Source organism: Rhinoderma darwinii, chromosome 4, assembly GCF_050947455.1.
Source record: "Rhinoderma darwinii isolate aRhiDar2 chromosome 4, aRhiDar2.hap1, whole genome shotgun sequence".
Lineage (NCBI taxonomy): Eukaryota > Metazoa > Chordata > Amphibia > Anura > Rhinodermatidae > Rhinoderma > Rhinoderma darwinii.
In genome coordinates, this window is record NC_134690.1 from 159,936,755 (window position 1) to 159,956,097 (window position 19,343).

Here is a 19,343-nt window from a genome sequence, read left to right on the forward strand (position 1 = left end):
CATAAAGTTTGAAAATAATAGTAAAAAAATAAGCTTTTTTACGTTTGAGCTATTTGTTTTTGGTAATAACATAGTTTTACCCTAAAATAGACCTTTTATTTGTGATCGCCATTGTCTACCGTAAATTTTTATATATTACATGTCTATATTACAGTAATTGGGTCAGCGCTAGCGTTACAAAAATGATTGGCGGGGGGAACGTTTTTTTTTGGGGTGGGTATTTTATGTGTATTTATTATTTTAATTTTTTTTGCACTTTACTTTATTATTTTTTTTATTACTATGGTCTGTCCCTCAAAGGTCAAAGAAGACCTTTGGGGAACTTTATATATATTTTTTCTTTCTTTTACACCATGTTTTTCCACTGTAACTGGAGCTGCACAGCAGCCCCAGTTACAGGGGAAATCAGCCCTCTCATAGTGACTATTGTCACTAATAGGGCTGTGCTGGGTCTTGTTAGACCCAGCAGCAGTCTGCCACTAATGGCACCCGGCGATCATGTGACCAGTCACATGATCACTGTGAGGAATAGAGACAGCGCCGCTGCTGCTGTCTCTATTCCTGTACACAGCGCGCATTGAGCGCTGTGTACAAGTGATCAGAGAAGACAGAAGCAGCGAAAGCTGCTTCTATCCTCTCCTCAGGGTCCCCGGCAGTCACTGACAGCCGGAGACCCGACCTTCAGCTGCCCGATCGCGCGGGCAGCAAGTTAAAACCCGAGCCGTAGAAAGTCTATGGCTCGGGTTTTAAGGACCCTGACCGCTGGCCGTAAAAATACAGCCAGCGGTCGGGAACCAGTTAATGGCAGAGCGGGGAGATACCTCCCTGCTCTGCCGTAGTGTTCAGTGGTGTCCCGCTGTAGCAGCCATAGCGGCTGCTAGCGGAGCCTCCGGCCATGGTGGGGGCCCGTGCCGGCTGGCGACACGGGCCCCCTCATGCCGCGGGCCCCGTAGCAGCCGCTACTGCTGCTACGGCGGTAGTTACGCCACTGGTGTGAGGTGTGTCTCTTACCTGCCTGTCCATACAAGTCTATGGAGAGGGGATTGGGGAGCAGGGAGAGAAAGAGACACAGACATGCTACCAATACAAGTCTATGGAGAGGGGAGCAGGAGCAGCGTGAAAAAGATACAGACAGACGCTGCAGCAGCTTCCTGGTAAGTTATATCTGACACCAGTCTTGGATTCTCAGCTACACTTCTGTATAATTTCCTCCATGCTGCTGCAGCTTCTATATATGTATGATAGAGATAGTAGAGCAGGATTCTCCTCTTCTATGTGTGCTGTGTATAGCAGACATGATAGCATTAAGGCTCCACCCACTAGATCAGAGACAACTGAGAATTAGAGATAGAGCCTACAGAAGGGAAAACTGCACAAAATAATAATAATGTAGATTACAAGTCATATAATAGCCATAAATAGTGTTATTCCTTATGTACACATATATGACCGCTTATTCTGAAAAGTTTGGTACGCTTCAAGCAACAATAAAAAAAGAGATGTACATGTCTCACACTACGGAATACGGATGCATGAAGCCGGCCTAAGAGACAATACGATGATGATGGTGTTTAACTTTACACTGTCAACTAAAGTCCAAAGGGCCAGGCAGTGGTACAGCCAGGTACAGGGTCCACGGCAGAATGCAATAGGCCAGACTGTCACATCAGGTCCAGCAAGAGGAGGAGGAAGCTGCTGCACAGATCCGAGCAGGCAGAGCACAGGTGACCTCACATCACCACGTCAAGTGGAAGGGGAGTGCCTGAACTGACAGAGGATGGAGTCCCTGGACATCCACAGTCTTGTGAGTGAAGTGCAGTGACCATGACCAGTCCTGGCAGTCAAGTCTGTCTGTAGCGTGGCGACCCACCCCATGCGCCAGCACTAAAAGCAGCCCAATCTCCAGACCACCCAAGCTCTGTCCTGGGACTCCCTCTCTTCCCAGCAGTATCACAGTAACACGGCCATAACATCGGCCAATGCGGAATAACACTATTTCTGACCATTATATTACTTGCTTTCTGAATTTTTTAGCAGTTTTCCCCTCTGCAGGCTCTATCCCTAATTCTTCATTTTCTCTGGGCTAGTGGGCGGAACCTAATGGCTGTCATATCTATAGTAATAGCACACATAGGGAAGAGGAGAATCCTGCTCTCCTATCTCTATCACACATATATTGAAGCTGCAGAAGCATGGAGGAGATTATACATCAGTCACATGCAGTGTAGCTCAGAATTCAGCACTGGGGTGAGACACTAACACTTACCAGGATGTTGCAGTAAATCTGTCTGTCTTTGTCACTCTGCTCCCCCTCCTCTCTTCATAGACTTGTATTGGCAGCGTGTGTGTGTCTGTGTCCCTTTCTCGCTCTCTTCTCCCACCTCCTGTTTCCCCTCCCTTCTCTATAGACTTGTATGGACAGGCAGTGAAGAGACACCCCCCCCCCACACCTTCTGCAGGCCATGAATTCTGCTCTGTAACCAGGTAGGGATTCTGCTTGACAACAGGGGATGGACAGAAAATTACAGGAAGGGAGACACCTAGCGGCCGTAACTTCACACAGAATTTGCATGGATAAAACAACTAAATTTTAACAGTAAGTAAATTACAAAGTAGATCTTTATCAGATATACTATCAGATTAGCATAAGTTGTTCAAAAAGTTAGTGTCCATTTAAGTTAAAATACTGTAAGAAAACAAATTATGTCACTAAATTAGTGGGGCAGGGAGTGTGCCATACAGAGTGAACATTACATGGGGGGGCGACCCTGGGTGCAGGAAAACTAAGCTACCCCTCTGACATTATGGCTCCATTGGGCACTATTACAGCTTTATACAACTTGAAGGTTGTAAAGAGCCATAATACGGCCACATGCATATGGACTTACATTGGCCCCTACACCAGCTTGGTGGACATGTACATCATGTGGCCACTTTTTTGAACCCAAACTTTTATACTGCATGGAGGTTTGCTCTCAATTCTGCTTGCATTCTTTGTGATATAGATGAAATAATTTGCTAGAAACATTCTGGTCCATGATTATATTATCAAGCAGTTGTTGCAAATTTTTATGCTACTAACCAGCTTGAGATTACGTGCTTTTTAAAATAATGTATTGTCCTGTTGGAAGGAGCCATTGCAAGTTGGTTAGACTAAGGTCATAAACGTCCCGAATGTGTGCCAATAAAACACTCCCCATAGCATCACATCACAACCGCCGCCAGCCTGAACCGTTGACAGAAGGCAGTAATGATGGATAGATTTATTTCATTTAGGCCAACATTTGTCAATCATTCTTTGTCACAAGTTTTGTCTAGACCAGTTATCCTGATATATCATTGAGGAACCCCTAAATAATTTTTCCACTACCATGGAGCCCTATTTCCATTTCTACCTTAACGTAGTGTGGCATTACTCACCCGACAGATCCCCCGGTGTTCCTTCATGTCCTCTCAGGTGCTCCCTGACGCTATTTGTTCACATGGTTTCCATATACCCACGTGATCGCTGCAGTCATTCACTAGCCTCAGTTGGTATATGGCACCAGACTGCTGAGGCTAGAGATTGACTGTAACGATAACGTAGGTAACGTAGGTATATGGGCACATCATCGCTGCAGCCATGTCATCAAACAGCAGCGTGTAACACCTGAGTGGCTGCACAGGAATGCCAGGGGATCTGTTGGGTGACGAATGCCTCTTTTTTGTTTTAATGCATTTCTTCCTTTAGACACATTTCTTTATTAACTCGGAAGACCCCTTTAACCTATTCTCATAGCCTAATTCTCAAAAACAATTCTAAGAAAAACGGTCAATATTGCCCATAGCAACCCAGCAGATTCCGGCTTTCATTGTCCTAAAGCACATTGCATTGTGAGAGAGGTAATATGATTGGTTGCTATGGGCAACCCTGAAACCTTATATGTGCCCTATTGTGTTGCAACAAAATGATTCTTAATGGTATATCAGTAAATTGGCAGCAAAGTTGTCTCTTAACTAAATTAGTCACATGACATATTTTACTGTGTGCTCCTAGCCTTACATAGTAAGTTGCGCCAGCTGATTGGCTCATTACATATTTGCATTAATGCATGGGTGTGCCTGTATTTTTCATCTTAGTTTGGTTTGATCATAAGTATAGACACGCTAACTAATGTTCCCATAGAAAGTGTCTCAAACACATGCACAATTGCACAGCCAACTAGAAAGAATCATGCAGGATGTGAAATGTCATCCAATATAAAACAAAAATTCTGTCCATAGTCATGTGATGGTCACACAGGTGCACGGCTCGTTACAGTTACAGTTCGCGCATCAGAGCTGTGCCTTCCAACGATCCGTGCACCTGTGTGTCCGTCACATGACCATGGACAAAATTGTATCCACTGCAAGTAAACAATGCATGTTCCTACTGAATAACAACTAGCAGAGATCTTGAAAACCACGAGAAATGAACATAGAAATATATTGGAAAATTGTATAACTTGTAATTATACAAGAAATAGCATTAATTTGCTAAAATTAGGGTATGTTCACACACACTATTTACGGACGTAATTCGGGCGTTTTAGCCCCGAATTACGTCCGAAAATGCGCCTCAATAGCGTCGGCAACATCTGCCCATTCATTTGAATGGGTCTTACGATGTTCTGTTCAGACGGTAATTTTTTTCAAAAGGCTATTTTTCAAGGACCCATTCAGTTCTGAAGTGGCTTTGAGGGCCTTATGTACTCGATATACCCCATAAATCACCCCATTTTAAAAACTGCACCCTCAAAGTATTCGAAACAGCATTCAGAAAGTGTTTTAACCATTTAGGCGTCTCACAGGAAATTACAAATTTCATTTTTTTTGCCGTAATTCATTTGTAATAAAACAAAATCTGTAACACAGAAGGTTTTACCAGAGAAACGCAACACAATATTTATTGCCCAGATTCTGCAGTTTTTAGAAATATCCCACATGTGGCTCTAGTGTGATAATGGACTGAAGCACCGGCCTCAGATGCAAAGGTGCACCTAGAGGATTTTGGGGCCTCTTTTTTTTTTTAAGAATATATTTTAAGCACCATGTCAGGTTTGAAGAGGTCTTGTGGTGCCAAAACAGTGGAAATCCCCCAAAAGTGACATGGTTTTGGAAACTACACACCTCAAGGAATTTATCTAGGGGTATAGTTAGCATCTTGACCCCACAGTTCTGCTATATTTATTGGAGTTTGTCTGTAAAAATACAAATCGACTTTTTTTCTGAAAAAATATATATTAACATTTTTTTTTTTACAAGGAATACAGAATAAAAAGCACCCCAAGACTTGTAAAGCTATTTCTCCCGAATACGGCAATACCCCATATCTGGTAATAAACTGCTGTTTGGACCCACGGCAGAGCTCAGAAGGGAGGGAGCGCCATTTGGCTTTTGGAGCGCAGATGTTGCTTGGTAGTAGTTCGGTTTGGAGTTTTGCTGGTATTTCAGTTTATGATGTGGGGGTATATGTAAGCTGGGCAGAGAACATCCAGGCATAATAAGAGGGTATAGTAATGGAGTAAATAAATAATAATTCATAGATATGTAGCCGGTGTCGCACTGATAAATGGTGCCGGACGTTATCCGCTTTTGGAACGCTCTACACAATTTCTGTCGCTATATTCTGAGCGCCAGAACTTTTTTATTTTTTCTCCACCGGAGCCGTGCGAGGGCTTATTTATTCCTTTACAATCTGTAGTTTTCATTGGTACAATTTTAGGGTACATCACTTTTTATTAGATTTTTTTGGCAAGCAAAGTAACAAAAAAACATACATTTTGACAATATTTATTGTCTTCTTTTTTTTTTTCAGTGTTCACCGTGCGCTATAAATGACATTTTACTTTATTCTGCAGGTCGGTACGATTACAGCAATACCATATATATATTTTTTATGTTTTGTGGCGTTAGCGCAATAAAATCACTTTTCTATAAAATTATTTATTTTTTGTGTCACCATATTCTGAGAGCCATAACTTTTTTATTTTTGAGTAAAAAAAGCTGTGTAAGGGCTTGTTTTTTGCGGGATGGGTTGTAGTTTTTATTGGTACTATTTTGGGGTACATGCGACTTTTTGATCACTTTTTATTCTATATTTTGAGAGGGGTGATGACCAAAAAATAGTGATGCTGGCATTGTTTTTAACTGGTTCCCGACCGCTGGCTGTATTTTTACGGCCAGCGGTCAGGGACGGGTCCTTAAAACCCGAGCCATAGACTTTTTACGGCTCGGGTTTTAACTTGCTGCCCGCGCGATCGGGCAGCTGAATGTCGGGTCTCCGGCTGTCAGTGACTGCCGGGGACCCTGAGGAGAAGATAGAAGCAGCGGTCGCTGCTTCTGTCTTCTCCAATGTCTTTTTACACAGCGCTCAATGAACGCTGTGTATAGGAATAGAGGCAGCGGCTGTGCCGCTGTCTCTATTCCTCCCGGTGATCATGTGACTGGTCACATGATCGCCGGGTGCCGTTAGTGACAGACTGCTGCTGGGTCTTACTAGACCCAGCACAGCCCAGTTAGTGACAATCGTCACTATGAGAGGGCTGATTTCCCCTGTAACTGGGGCTGCTGTGCAACTCCAGTTACAGGGGAAAAGCCTGGTGTAAAAGAAAGAAAAAAAATATATAAAAGTTCCCCAAAGGTCTTTTTTGACCTTTGAGGGACAGACCATAGTAATAAAAAAAAAAGTAAAGTCAAGTGCAAAAAAATTTTCATAATAAATACACATAAAATACCCACCCCCAAAAAAAACATCCCCCCCCCGCCAATCATTGTTGTAACGCTAGCGCTGACCCAATTACCCTAATATAGACATGTAATATATAAAAATTTACGGTAGACAATGGCGATCACAAATAAATGGTCTATTTTAGTGTAAAACTATGTTATTACCAAAAAAAAATAGCTGAAACGTAAAAAAGCTTATTTTTTTACTATTATTTTCAAACTTTATGAATAAAAATTCTAAAATAGCGAAAAAGGATGTGTATAAAAACGATAAAAAACGAAACCTACATTGTCTACGGAAAAAACATCGCAAAAATCACGTAGTTAGCCCAACAAATAAAAAAGTTATAGCCATTTAACTAACACGTGCTAAAAAGGGCTAAACGGTGTCTGGTCCTGAAGGCACAAAATAGCCCGGTCCTGAACTGGTTAAAAAATGTTTGCGGTGTTCACCATGCGGGAAAAATAATATTATAGTTTAATAGTTTGGGTCGTTACGGACGCGGTGATACCAAATATGTGTGCTGTTTTAACGTTTCAATTTTTTTCCTGTAGTAAAAGACTTATTATAGGAATAAAGCATTTTGTTTTTACACTTTTATGAAAAAATTGTATTACTTTTTTTTAAACTTTTTTTACTTTTAGACCTGTAGCACTGATAGCTGCTATAATACATTACACTACCTAGGTAGTGTAACGTGTTATAAACTGTCAGTGTGACGCTGAGAGTCACACTGACAGGAAGCCTATGAGGACTTGGCAGACCCAGAGGCCGTTGTATGGCCTCCGGTTTTGCCATGCAACAGATGGCAGCACCCGCAATCGGTCCCCGGGAAAGTTTGTTGTAACAAACATTCCCTGCGATCACATGATCGGGACCTGAACCAATCAGGTCCCGATCATGTCTCCGGGACCAGAGGCAGGGGTTAACAGCGTGATCCGCGTGTCAGCACTACTCTGAGACACCCGGATCGCGCTTTTAACACTCACTGTGAATTCACGTCGGCACTGCACAGAGCCCAGCAAGCGCCAATGTGAAGTTCCTGTGGGCGGTTGGGAAAAAGTTAAAAATGGTGATCATATTCTCTGTAGTCGAACCAATCGGTTCGGCTGTCAGAGAACAGGTTGCTGGGGAGCCGCGGACACTGACACCGCCGGCGTCAGATAGCTCTCCCCAGCACTATGCTGGCAAAAGCAAAGGTCTGCAGATTCACGTCCTAGCACGGGGTATATGCGAATAGGACGTGAATCTACAGATTGTCGGCATGAAAGGGTTAACTTCAAGACAAGCCATACTGCATTTCAGCTAGGAAAGTAAAAACAATACTATGTTGAAATGCATCAGATAATAAGCATTACAGCAACATGAGTCAGAAGAATTGGTTGTGTCTGCTCTTCTATCTTCGTTCTTGTGAAATTACAGATTGTTTTGCAACTGTGACCATAAAGTGTCTGCACAGACACCAGATGCCAGATTACAGGAATTGTAGGATATATAATTGCTATCCTCTATGAACTAATTCTTAAAGAAACACAAGGGAAACATAGGGGAGATTTACCAATACTGGCACCAGTCTATTGCACTAGTGAAGCGTTCACCATATTCTTCATTATGGCACATGCCCTGTTGAAGGATATGGCTGAGATTTAAAGGGGTTTTTAGGAGATAAAGTAATTTGGTTTGAACTAGAGGGTTGTAGTAAAAGACACTATATTTTCCATATGGGGAAAATTAAGAGTAAAAAGATAAGAGTAATATCGGAATATATGGGGGGGGGTACAGAGGTTGTACAAAATATATCCCCATACTGTAAGGGGAGTGAGTATTAATAAATATTTGAGGTCACAATTTGTTAAATTAGATAATTATATATACAACACTGATAGAGGGAATATAAAACACAATAACTTAATGGAGATCAGATGTAGTGGAGTAAACACAATTATCCCATCTTTGTGCTCATCCGTCGTGACGAAAGAAAAAAAAATCTATGTATGGAATATGACTGTTACTCATATGATATAGGGGAAAAAATGAAGATGGAACCTGTAAACTACTATGAGAATGGTAGTATGGAACATTAGGGGTATGGAAGACTCTAAAAAGGTTCATGATTTTTGCATACGTTAAAAATAATTTTCCAGCAATTATATGTTTTCTGGAAACGCATATGACAAAGCACACGATTACTAGGTTGAGAAAGAGATGGTGGGCAACTCAATTTCATTATACACACACCTCCTATTCAAGGGGGGTGAGTGTTCTTATTCACAAAGGTGTGCAATGCGAAATATTGCACACCTGGGGGTAGATATATATTTTAGCATTACAGGTTTACGGATATAATTTGTATTTTAGCATGTATATATATTCTACCCCCGTACTCATCAGTATTGTTCTACAAGTTATGCTCCTACACCGTCAATAAGAATGATTGTCCATTGTTAATAATTGGAGATATGAATAATGTGATGGACGAGAGCATGGGAAGCCTTAGGATTTATAGTGTCAGTCAACAATTAGTAAAAACGCCAATGTCGAGATTGATTATGGAGTTGGGTTTTGTGGATACCTGGAGATTAATGAACCCCATGAAACAATCTTATTCATGTTATAACGGTTCACACAAAACCATGTCACGTATAGATTTGGTTTTATGTAGTGATAATTGTATATCAGTTATAGATAAAATAAGATATGATAAATGTATCGGATCACTCCCCGGTAATAATATAGTTGAGAAGAGATAACGGGAAAAAAAAAAATAAGTTAATAAAAATTAACCCCCATTGGTTTGCTTTGATGCAAGACTCAAAATTAACAAGCAGATAAAAAATACGATAGAAGTAAATTGGAATACAGCATCTGACTTAATAGTATGGGAAGCAATGAAATACTGTGAATCTGGTAAACCAAATAAAATGTTGATGAATATTATTAAAAACCAAAGAGGGATTAATACAATTCTAGTAATTAAAAATGGGGAGGATAGATTGATCAGGGATGAGACAGGGATAGGACTAGAATTTGTAATCAAATCTGTATAATTCAGACGTAAACTATGGGGAGAAACAATACAGAATATCTAAACACAATCTAATTCGTAACTCTCACAAATGCCTAGAGAAAGAGCCTGGATCAACCAATTACGCAAGAGGTAATTAAATGTGCAAGAAAAGTAAAAGGTAATACAGCCACGGATTGGATGGGTTTCCTTTAGAATTATATAGGGAATACGGAGAAGAATTAATACCAGCCCTGTTAAAAGTCCTGGATTATGCAAAAAATGTAGGCAGATTACCTGATACTATGACAGAAGCTAATATCCTGATATTAAAACCGGATAAAAATCCACAGGAAGTGGAGTCATATAGGCCGATCGCTCTGCTGAATACTGATACCAAGCTTTTGGCTAAGGTGTTGGCGGGGAGACTGGCGAAAATTGTCTCCACGGTGATACATGTGGATCAGAAGGGTTTTATTCCCAGTAGGTCAGTAAGACAGTGCATTCGAAGGGTATATGGAAATATTCAAGTACCAGCAGGGGGGGTTCCCGCTCCATCCTGTCTCTAGAAGCGGTAAAAACATTTGACAAGGTGGAGTGTGGATTCCTATGGGCTGTTATGAAGAGGCAAGGCTTCGGAGATGCGTTTATTAATTTAGTTTAAATTATTATTTACTGGCCCTATTGCAAATATTTGTATAATTGGAAGAAACACAGAGGTTTTTTTAGTTTAACTAGGGGCACAAGGCAAGGTTGTCCACTGTCCCCTCTGCTGTTTGCATTGGCTATTGAGCCGTTAGCCTGCTTAATTAGGGAAGATAGGAACATCGCTGGGTTTAGCACCGGGGGGAGGGATGACAAGATAGTCCTTTACGCTGATGACCTTCTGTTATTTTTAGCGGATCCAGGGGATAAGTTGGAATACTTCATTCTCAAGATCCAAGAGTTGGGTCAATTCTCAGGATTTAAAATAAATTGGGAGCAGTCCATACTGTTTCCCCTTGATAATATGGATATAAAAATACAAAGGGATATAATAGTGGTATCCCTGGGCGAAAACTTGAAATAATTGGGTATTAAAATATCAAATCAAATTAAACAATTTACAGTATTATATCTCAATCCAATAATAAAGGAATTGGGGAAAAATGGAAATATGGAATGAACTACCTAGCTCTAGAGCGGCTAGAATAATTCTGGTAAAGTCAGTTTTGATGCCAAAGTTGCTTTCTGTCTTTATGGCAGCCCCTATCTGGATTCTAAAGGGTGGGCCATTTATATGGATACACCTAAATAAAATGGGAATGGTTGGTGATATTAACTTCCTGTTTGTGGCACATTAGTATATGGGAGGGGGGAAACTTTTCAAGCCGGGTGTTGACCATGGTGGCCATTTTGAAGTCGGCCATTTTGTATCCAACTTTCGTTTTTTCAATGGGAAGAGGGTCATGTGACACATCAAACTTATCGAGAATTTCACAAGAAAAACAATGGTGTGCTTGGTTTTAACGTTACTTTATTCTTTCATGAGTTATTTACAAGTTTCTGACCACTTATAAAATGTGTTCAAAGTTCTGCCCATTGTGTTGGATTGTCAATGCAACCCTCTTCTCCCACTCTTCACACACGGATAGCAACACCGCAGAAGAAATGCTAGCATAGGCTTCCAGTATCCGTAGTTTCAGTTGCTGCACATCTCGTATCTTCACAGCATAGACAATTGCCTTCAGATGACCCCAAAGATAAAAGTCTAAGGGGGTCAGATTGGGAGGGATTTCTTCTGCGGTGTTGCTATTAGTGTGTGAAGAGTGGGAGAAGAGGGTTGCATTGACAATCCAACACAATGGGCTGCACTTTGAACACATTTTATAAGTGGTCAGAAACTTGTAAATAACTAATGAAACAATAAAGTAACGTTAAAACCAAGCACACCATTGTTTTTCTTGTGAAATTCTCGATAAGTTTGATGTGTCACATGACCCTCTTCCCATTGAAAAAACGAAAGTTGGATACAAAATGGCCGACTTCAAAATGGCCACCATGGTCAACACCCAGCTTGAAAAGTTTCCCCCCTCCCATATACTAATGTGCCACAAACAGGAAGTTAATTTCACCAACCATTCCCATTTTATTTAGATGTATCCATATAAATGGCCCACCCTGTAGGCAAATAATGTAACGATGTTTAATAGTTTAGTCTGGGGAAGGAAGAGAATGCTAATGGGGGACTAGCATTCCCTAATATTAGAGCATACTATGTGGCAGCCCAACTTGAATATATAAAAGAATGGCGATTAGATGGATTTCTACAGTGGTTAATAAAGAAATTAAAAGGTCACTAGTTGGATATATTTGAGGTACTGGAATCGGGACAACTAAATTCGGGTTTTTTTAGGCAAATACCAACAGCCCTACATTTTTATAAATGATGGAGATGATTGGGTAAGGAGTTGGGCTGAAAGAGGTCGTTGGAGTTCACCGCATTATGGCATAATATGAATTTTAAGGAATTTAAAGATATATTAGATCTCCCCCTTTGGAGAAATAAGGGTATAAGAACGGTATTAGATGTGGTTGAGTGAGGTAAAATTAAGATGTGGGGCAAATTAATTTAAGGAGTTCGGGTTTATCAGAAAAAGAAAGGTTTTTCTATGTTCAATTGGAACGCACAATATTACATACTGAAAATAGGGAGATCTTTAATAAGGACACGATTAATATAATAAACTATTACGGGTACAAGAGATCAAGAAAAGATCCCTATCACAAATCTACAATTAATGGATAGGAAGATAGAACAGTTAAAATGTAAAAGTGTCAGTATTGGAAGTCTAAAATTAATGATATAGGGGGAATTAGTTGGAGCACTGTTTATATAAATATAATGAAAACCTAAGATAATTTCAATCAACTGATTCAGTTTAATCTAATATATCAAATCTATTACACTCCACAAAGACTGGTAAAAATGTACAGAGGCAGGATGGATATTTGTATCAGATTTGGAGAAGAAGGGGCTGACTATATCCATATGTTATGGAATTGTGTAATTTTGGTTAGGTTCTGGCATGAAATATTTTCTGAAATCTCCGATCGCCTCGAAATAGATTTATTACTCACCACGAGTAAATATTCCAAAAGCAAAGAATAATGGCCTAAGAAAGTTACTGTTTGCTGCAAGATTACAAATAGTTAGAAAGTGGATCTCAAGTTGTCCTTTAGGAGTTAAATTATGGGAAGAAAACATTGCAACTTTAATTGAATACGAAAAATATATTTTAGTAGCACGGGGGTTGGAAAATTGGAATGAATTTAGACCGGTCTTGAAGAGTGATTAGGTATTAAAAACAACTGTTTTTGTATTTTTATGTCAAATTATTTATTGTAAAATTTGGTTATATCTATAACAGTAAATATTTGCTATGAATTCAGAAATAAAAATATTTATTCAAAACAAAAAATGCAGCCACTTTTTTAAACAGGCTTATCTGTTAGAAAAAATGGTGCTAGGTGCTAAGCTGAATAAATATGGCATTCAGTCCAAATGCCATATTTTTAAACGCACCAGAAAAGTGGTATAAAATGCATTGTTAAATCCCCCCACCCCCCATCTTAACCCCTTAAGGACGCAGCCTAGTTTGGGCCTTAAGGCTCAGAGCACATTTTTCAAATCTGACATATTTAACTTTATGTGGTAATAACGTCGGAATGCTTAAATCTATCCAAGCGATTCTGAGATTGTTTTCTCGTGACTCATTGGGCTTCGTGTTCGTGGTAAAATTTGGTCGATATATTCAGTGTTTATTGGTGAAAAATTGCAAAATTAAGAGAAAATTTTGAAAAAATTGCATTTTTCAGAATTTAAATGCATCTGCTTGTAAAATAGACGGTTATACCACCCAAAATAGTTACTAGTTCACATTTCCCATATGTCTACTTTAGATTGGCATCGTTTTTTGAACATTCTTTTATTTTTCTTGGACGTTACAAGGCTTAGAACATAAACAGCAATTTCTCATATTTTTAAGAAAATGTCAAAAGCCTTTTTTTTAAGGTACCTCTTAAGTTCTGAAGTGGCTTTGAGGGGCCTATGTATTAGAAACCCTGATAAAACACCCCATTTTAAAAACTAGACCCCTCAAAGTATTCAAAACAGCATTTAGAAAGTTGTTTTAACCCTTCAGGCATTTCACAGGAATTAAAGCAAAGTGGAGGTGAAATTTGCAAATTTCATTTTTCTTGCTGAATTTCAATTTTATTATTTTTTTTTTCTGTAACACAGAAGGTTTTACCAGAGAAACACTACTAAATATGTATTGTCCATATTTAGCAGTTTTTAGAAATGTCCCACATGTGGCTCTACTGCGCTCGTGGAATAAAACACAAGCCCTAGAAGCAAGGAAGCACCTAGTGCATTTTGAGGCCTCTTTTTTATTAGAATATATTTTATGCAGCATGCCAGGTTTGAAAAGGTGTTGAGGTGCCAAAACAGTAGGAATCCCCAAATAGTGACCCCATTTTGGAAACTACACCCCTCAAGGAATTCATTTATGGTTGTTGTTACCATTTTGACCGCACAGTTTTTTCACAGCACCTATTTGAATTGGGCTGTGAAATTAAAAAAAATTTCATTTTTTCCAATAAGATGTCATTTGTGATCAAAATTTCTTATTTTCACAGGGAACAAAATACCCCATTTTGTTGCCCAATTTGTCCTTAGTGCGGCAATACCCCATTTGTGGTGATAAACTGCCGTTTGGGCCCATGGGAGGGCTCAGAAGGAAAGGAGCGCTATTTGTTCTTTGGAGTGCAGATTTTGCTGGATTGGTTTTCGGGTGCCATGTCGCATTTGCAGAGCCCCAGAGGTATCAAAGCAATGGAAACCAACCAGAAATGACCCCATTTTGGAAACTACACCCCTCAAGGAACTCATTTATGGGTGTTGTGACCATTTTGACCTCATAGTTCTTTCACAGAACTTATTTGAATTGGGCTGGGAATTAAAACAAAATTAATTTTTTCCAATAATATGTCGTTTTGGCTGAAAATTTCTTATTTTCACAAGAAACAAAATACCCCATTCTGTTGCGCAATTTGTTCTGAGTGCCGCAATACCCCATTTGTGGTGATAAACTGCCGTTTGGGCCCATGGGAGGGCTCAGAAGGAAAGGAGCGCTATGTGTTTGTTGGAGTCCAGATTAGCTGGATTGGTTTTCGGGTGCCATGTCGCATTTGCAGAGCCCCAGAGGTATCAAAGCAATGGAAACCCACCATAAGTGACCCCATTTTGGAAACTACACCCCTCAAGGAATTCAAATATGGTTGTTGTTACAATTTTGACTGCACAGTTTTTTCACAGCACCTATTTGAATTGGGCTGTGAAATGAAAAAAATGTCATTTTTTTCCAATAAGATATCATTTTTTATCAAAATTTCTTATTTTCACAGGGAACAAAATACCCAATTTTGTTGCCCAATTTCTCCTGAGTGCAGCAATACCCCATTTGTGGCGATAAACTGCCGTTTGGGCCCATGGGAGGTCTCAGAAGGGAAGGAGCGCTGTGTGTTCTTTGGAGTGCAGATTTTGCTGGTTTGGTTTTCGGGTGCCATGTCGCATTTGCAGAGCCCCAGAGGTATCAAAGCAATGGAAACCCACCAGAAGTGACCCCATTTTGGAAACTACACCCCTCAAGGAATTCATTTATGGGTAATGTGACCATTTAGACCCCCATAGTTTCTTCACAGAACTTATTTGAATTGGTCTGGGAATTAAAAAAAATAACTTTTTTCCAATAATATGTCGTTTTAGCTCAAAAATTCTTATTTTCACAAGAAATAAAATACTCCATTTTGTTGCCTAATTTGTCCTGAGTGCGGCAATACCCCGTTTGTGGTGATAAACTGCCGTTTGGGCCCATGGGAGGGCTCAGAAGGAAAGGAGCGCTATTTGTTCTTTGGAGTGCAGATTTTGCTGGTTTGGTTTTCGGGTGCCATGTCGCATTTGCAGAGCCCCAGAGGTATCAAAGCAATGGAAACTAACCAGAAATGACCCCATTTTGGAAACTACACCCCTCAAGGAACTCATTTATGGGTGTTGTGACCATTTTGACCTCATAGTTCTTTCACAGAACTTATTTGAATTGGGCTGGGAATTAAAACAAAATTAATTTTTTCCAATAATATGTCGTTTTGGCTGAAAATTTCTTATTTTCACAAGAAACAAAATACCCCATTCTGTTGCGCAATTTGTTCTGAGTGCCGCAATACCCCATTTGTGGTGATAAACTGCAGTTTGGGCCCATGGGGATTTTCTGGTGCGAAGTCATGTATGCGGAAGTCCCTGAGGTACCAGTACAGTTGAAACCCGCAAGAAGTGACCCCGTTTTAAAAACTACACCCTTAAGGCATTCATCTAGAGGTGCAGTGAGCATTTTGACCGGAGACATACACCCCATAAACTGTAATGTGGGTTCTCCTGGGTACGGCAATACCCTACATGTGGATGTTATGAGCTGCCTGGGCACACAGTAGGGCCCAGAGGGGAAAGACGAGGGGGGATAAGCTGTGCGGAGTACATCACGGTAAGTAAAATTGGGGTAAATTATAAACCAAGGGATGTATGATAAATTTTAAAACACTCTTTCATACAGAGCTCTGGTTTTTCGGGACACGTGTCACATTGATATATTGTGTCATCCCCCTCTTATAGCAGACTTTGCACCTCTTTTTACTTTTTCCCTTCTTGCCAGTTTGGGGAACTTCTCCTGGAAAGTGTTGCCCTGGTACGATGCGTGTGGCCTCGCTTCCGGAAGTACTGGGTGCCCCCCCCTTCTTGGCCCCTAAAGTTTAGGTTCTTGATAACCACCTCTTGAAATTCCAGGAAAGTTCCCGTCTGGCCTGCACATCGACGTAGCACGTACACATTGTACAATGCCATCTGTATAATGTGCCCGCCCAGCTTCTTATACCACACCGCATGGCGCTGTAGGGCTTCAGGACTTGATCTGACAAGTCCACCCCTCCCATGTACCTATTGTAGTCCAGGATGCAGTCTGGTTTGGGGGTCTCTGTACTGGTACCTCGTACAGGTACATGGGTACTGGTGGGACATCTCTCTTGTACTTGACACACAATATGTTGCTTCTAGATTGTGCCCTGCTCTCACCCCTTCTTCTTTGCCCAAGCAGAGTCTTAGGGAGGCCTCTCAGATTTCTTCTAGCAGTGCCGCATGCCGCAGTACTTCTGGAAGCGAGGCAGTTGAAGAGCGGGACGCTGGTATAAAAATTATCCAGGTAGAGGTGGTAACCCTAGTCCAGCAGTGTGTGCACCAAATCCCACACAATTTTTTAATTTACTCCCAGTAAGGGGGGGCATTCTGGGGGCTGAATACTGGTGTCTGTTTGTGGACCCACTAGGCCGCTCCGCCGTAGCGGGGAGGCAGCTGACCAGGTCACAGTCTATGTGAAAGTAAGATAGCAGACAGTAATGCTTAGGTACCTGAAATAGTCCGGACGGTGACTGTGGCTTCAGCACGGATGGAGGCAGGTGTGGAAAGTGGCGCCAGACGTGGCGGGCAGGATCCGATGAGCAGATAGCACTTGACGTGGCAGATGGCACTTGACGTGGCAGACGGCACTTGACGTGGCAGACGGCACTTGACGTGGCAGACGACACTTGAACACGGGTAGGCACAGGAACAATGCGGAATACAGGAACGGTAACAGGGCACGGGTAACAGCTGGAACGGGAGACACTAGGGACCATTTGCGAGACAGACAGGGAAAGACTAACAACGCTCAGGCAAGGATCAGAGGGCTGGGGCATTCTTATAGGGCAGGGAATCACGTGGGTTAATGATTATAGTTTTCATGTGCGCGCGCTGGCCCTTTAAGAGTGGGCGCGAGCTTGCGCGCGCACCCTACGGGACCCGGCCGGACGGAGCGGAAGTGAGCGCTGGCATCTCCTAGGAGGGAGACGGAGGCCAGCGCTCACAGATCCATGGCTGCGGGCGTCGGGAGGTGAGTGAACCCGACGGCCCGCGGCCATGGGCGCTACAGTGTCCTTCCCTTCATATATCCTAAACCTGTAGGTTTACCCTGATGCACAGCTTATACATCTTCACGCCATACCTTGCCCTCTTACCCGGCAGGTACTCGTGGAATTGAACCCTCCCTTTAAAATGTACCAAGGACTCATCAATAGAAATACACTTCTCGGGGGTGAATGCTTGGGAATACCGGGCACTTAAACGTTCTAATAGCGGTCTCCGTTTATACAAACGGTCAAAACTGGGGTCATCTCGGGGTGGGCACGGCTCATTATCAGTATAATGTAAGAAGCGAAGTATTGCCTAATTTATTTATTTTTTTAGATTACAGTTCAGTTCTGAAGTTGCTTTGAGGGGCCCATATATTAGAAACCCCTATCAAACATCCCATTTTAGAAACTAGACCCCCCTCAAAGTATTCACAACAGCATTTAAAAAGTTTATGAACCCTTTAGGTGTTTCACAGAAATTTAGAGCAAAGTAGAGGTGAAATTTACATATTTTTTTTTGTCAGAAAATCCTCTTTATATCATTTTTTTTATAACACAAAACGTTTTATCAGAAAAACGCAACTCAATACTTATTGCCCAGATTCTGCAGTTTTGAGAAATATCCCACATGTGGCCCTAGTGTGATAATGCACTGAAGCACCGGCCTCCGTAGCAAAGGAGGACCTAGTGGATTTTGAGCCCTCCTTTTTATTAGTCACCATGTCCGGTTTGAAGAGGTCTTGTGGTGCCAAAACAGTGGTGCCAAAACCCCCCAAAAGTGACCCCATTTTGGAAACTAGACCACTTGAGAAATTCATTGTAGTTTTCTTGGGGTGCAAGCGGCTTTTTGATCAGTTTTTATTCTATTTTTAGGTGGCGTGGTGACTAAAAAACAGCAATTCTACTATTGTTTTTTTATTTGATTTTTTTTACAGCATTCACCGTGCGCTATAAATGACATATTCACTTTATTCTGCGTGGCGATACGATTATGGCGATACCATATGTTTATAGTTTTTTTTAAAGTTTTATGGCGTTTGCACAATAAAATACGTTTTGTAAAAAATCATTCACTTTTTGTGTTACCATATTCTAAGAGCCAGAACTTTTTTATTTTTCCATCAATAAAGCCGTGCGAGGACTTATTTTTTGCGTAACGAACTGTAGTTTCGATCAGTACCATTTTTAGGTACATGCGACTTTTTGATCTAATTTTATTCCACATTTTTGGGATGTGAAGTGACCAAACAATTGTGATTCTGGTACGGTTTATTATTATTTTCTTTTACGGCATTCACCGCGCGGGATAAATAACAAAATCATTTTGTAGTTCAGGCCGTTACGGACGTTCCGATACCAATTATGTATAGTTTATTTGTTTGTTTATATTTTTTTATTAATAATAAAGGACTGATAAGGGAAAAGGGGGGATTTTTACTTTTATTACTTTTAAATCTTTTATTTTCTTATTTTTACACATCTTTTTTTAACTTTTTTATTACTTTATTACTTTGTCCCATTAGGGGACTTGAGGGCAGGAGGCCCTGATCGCTA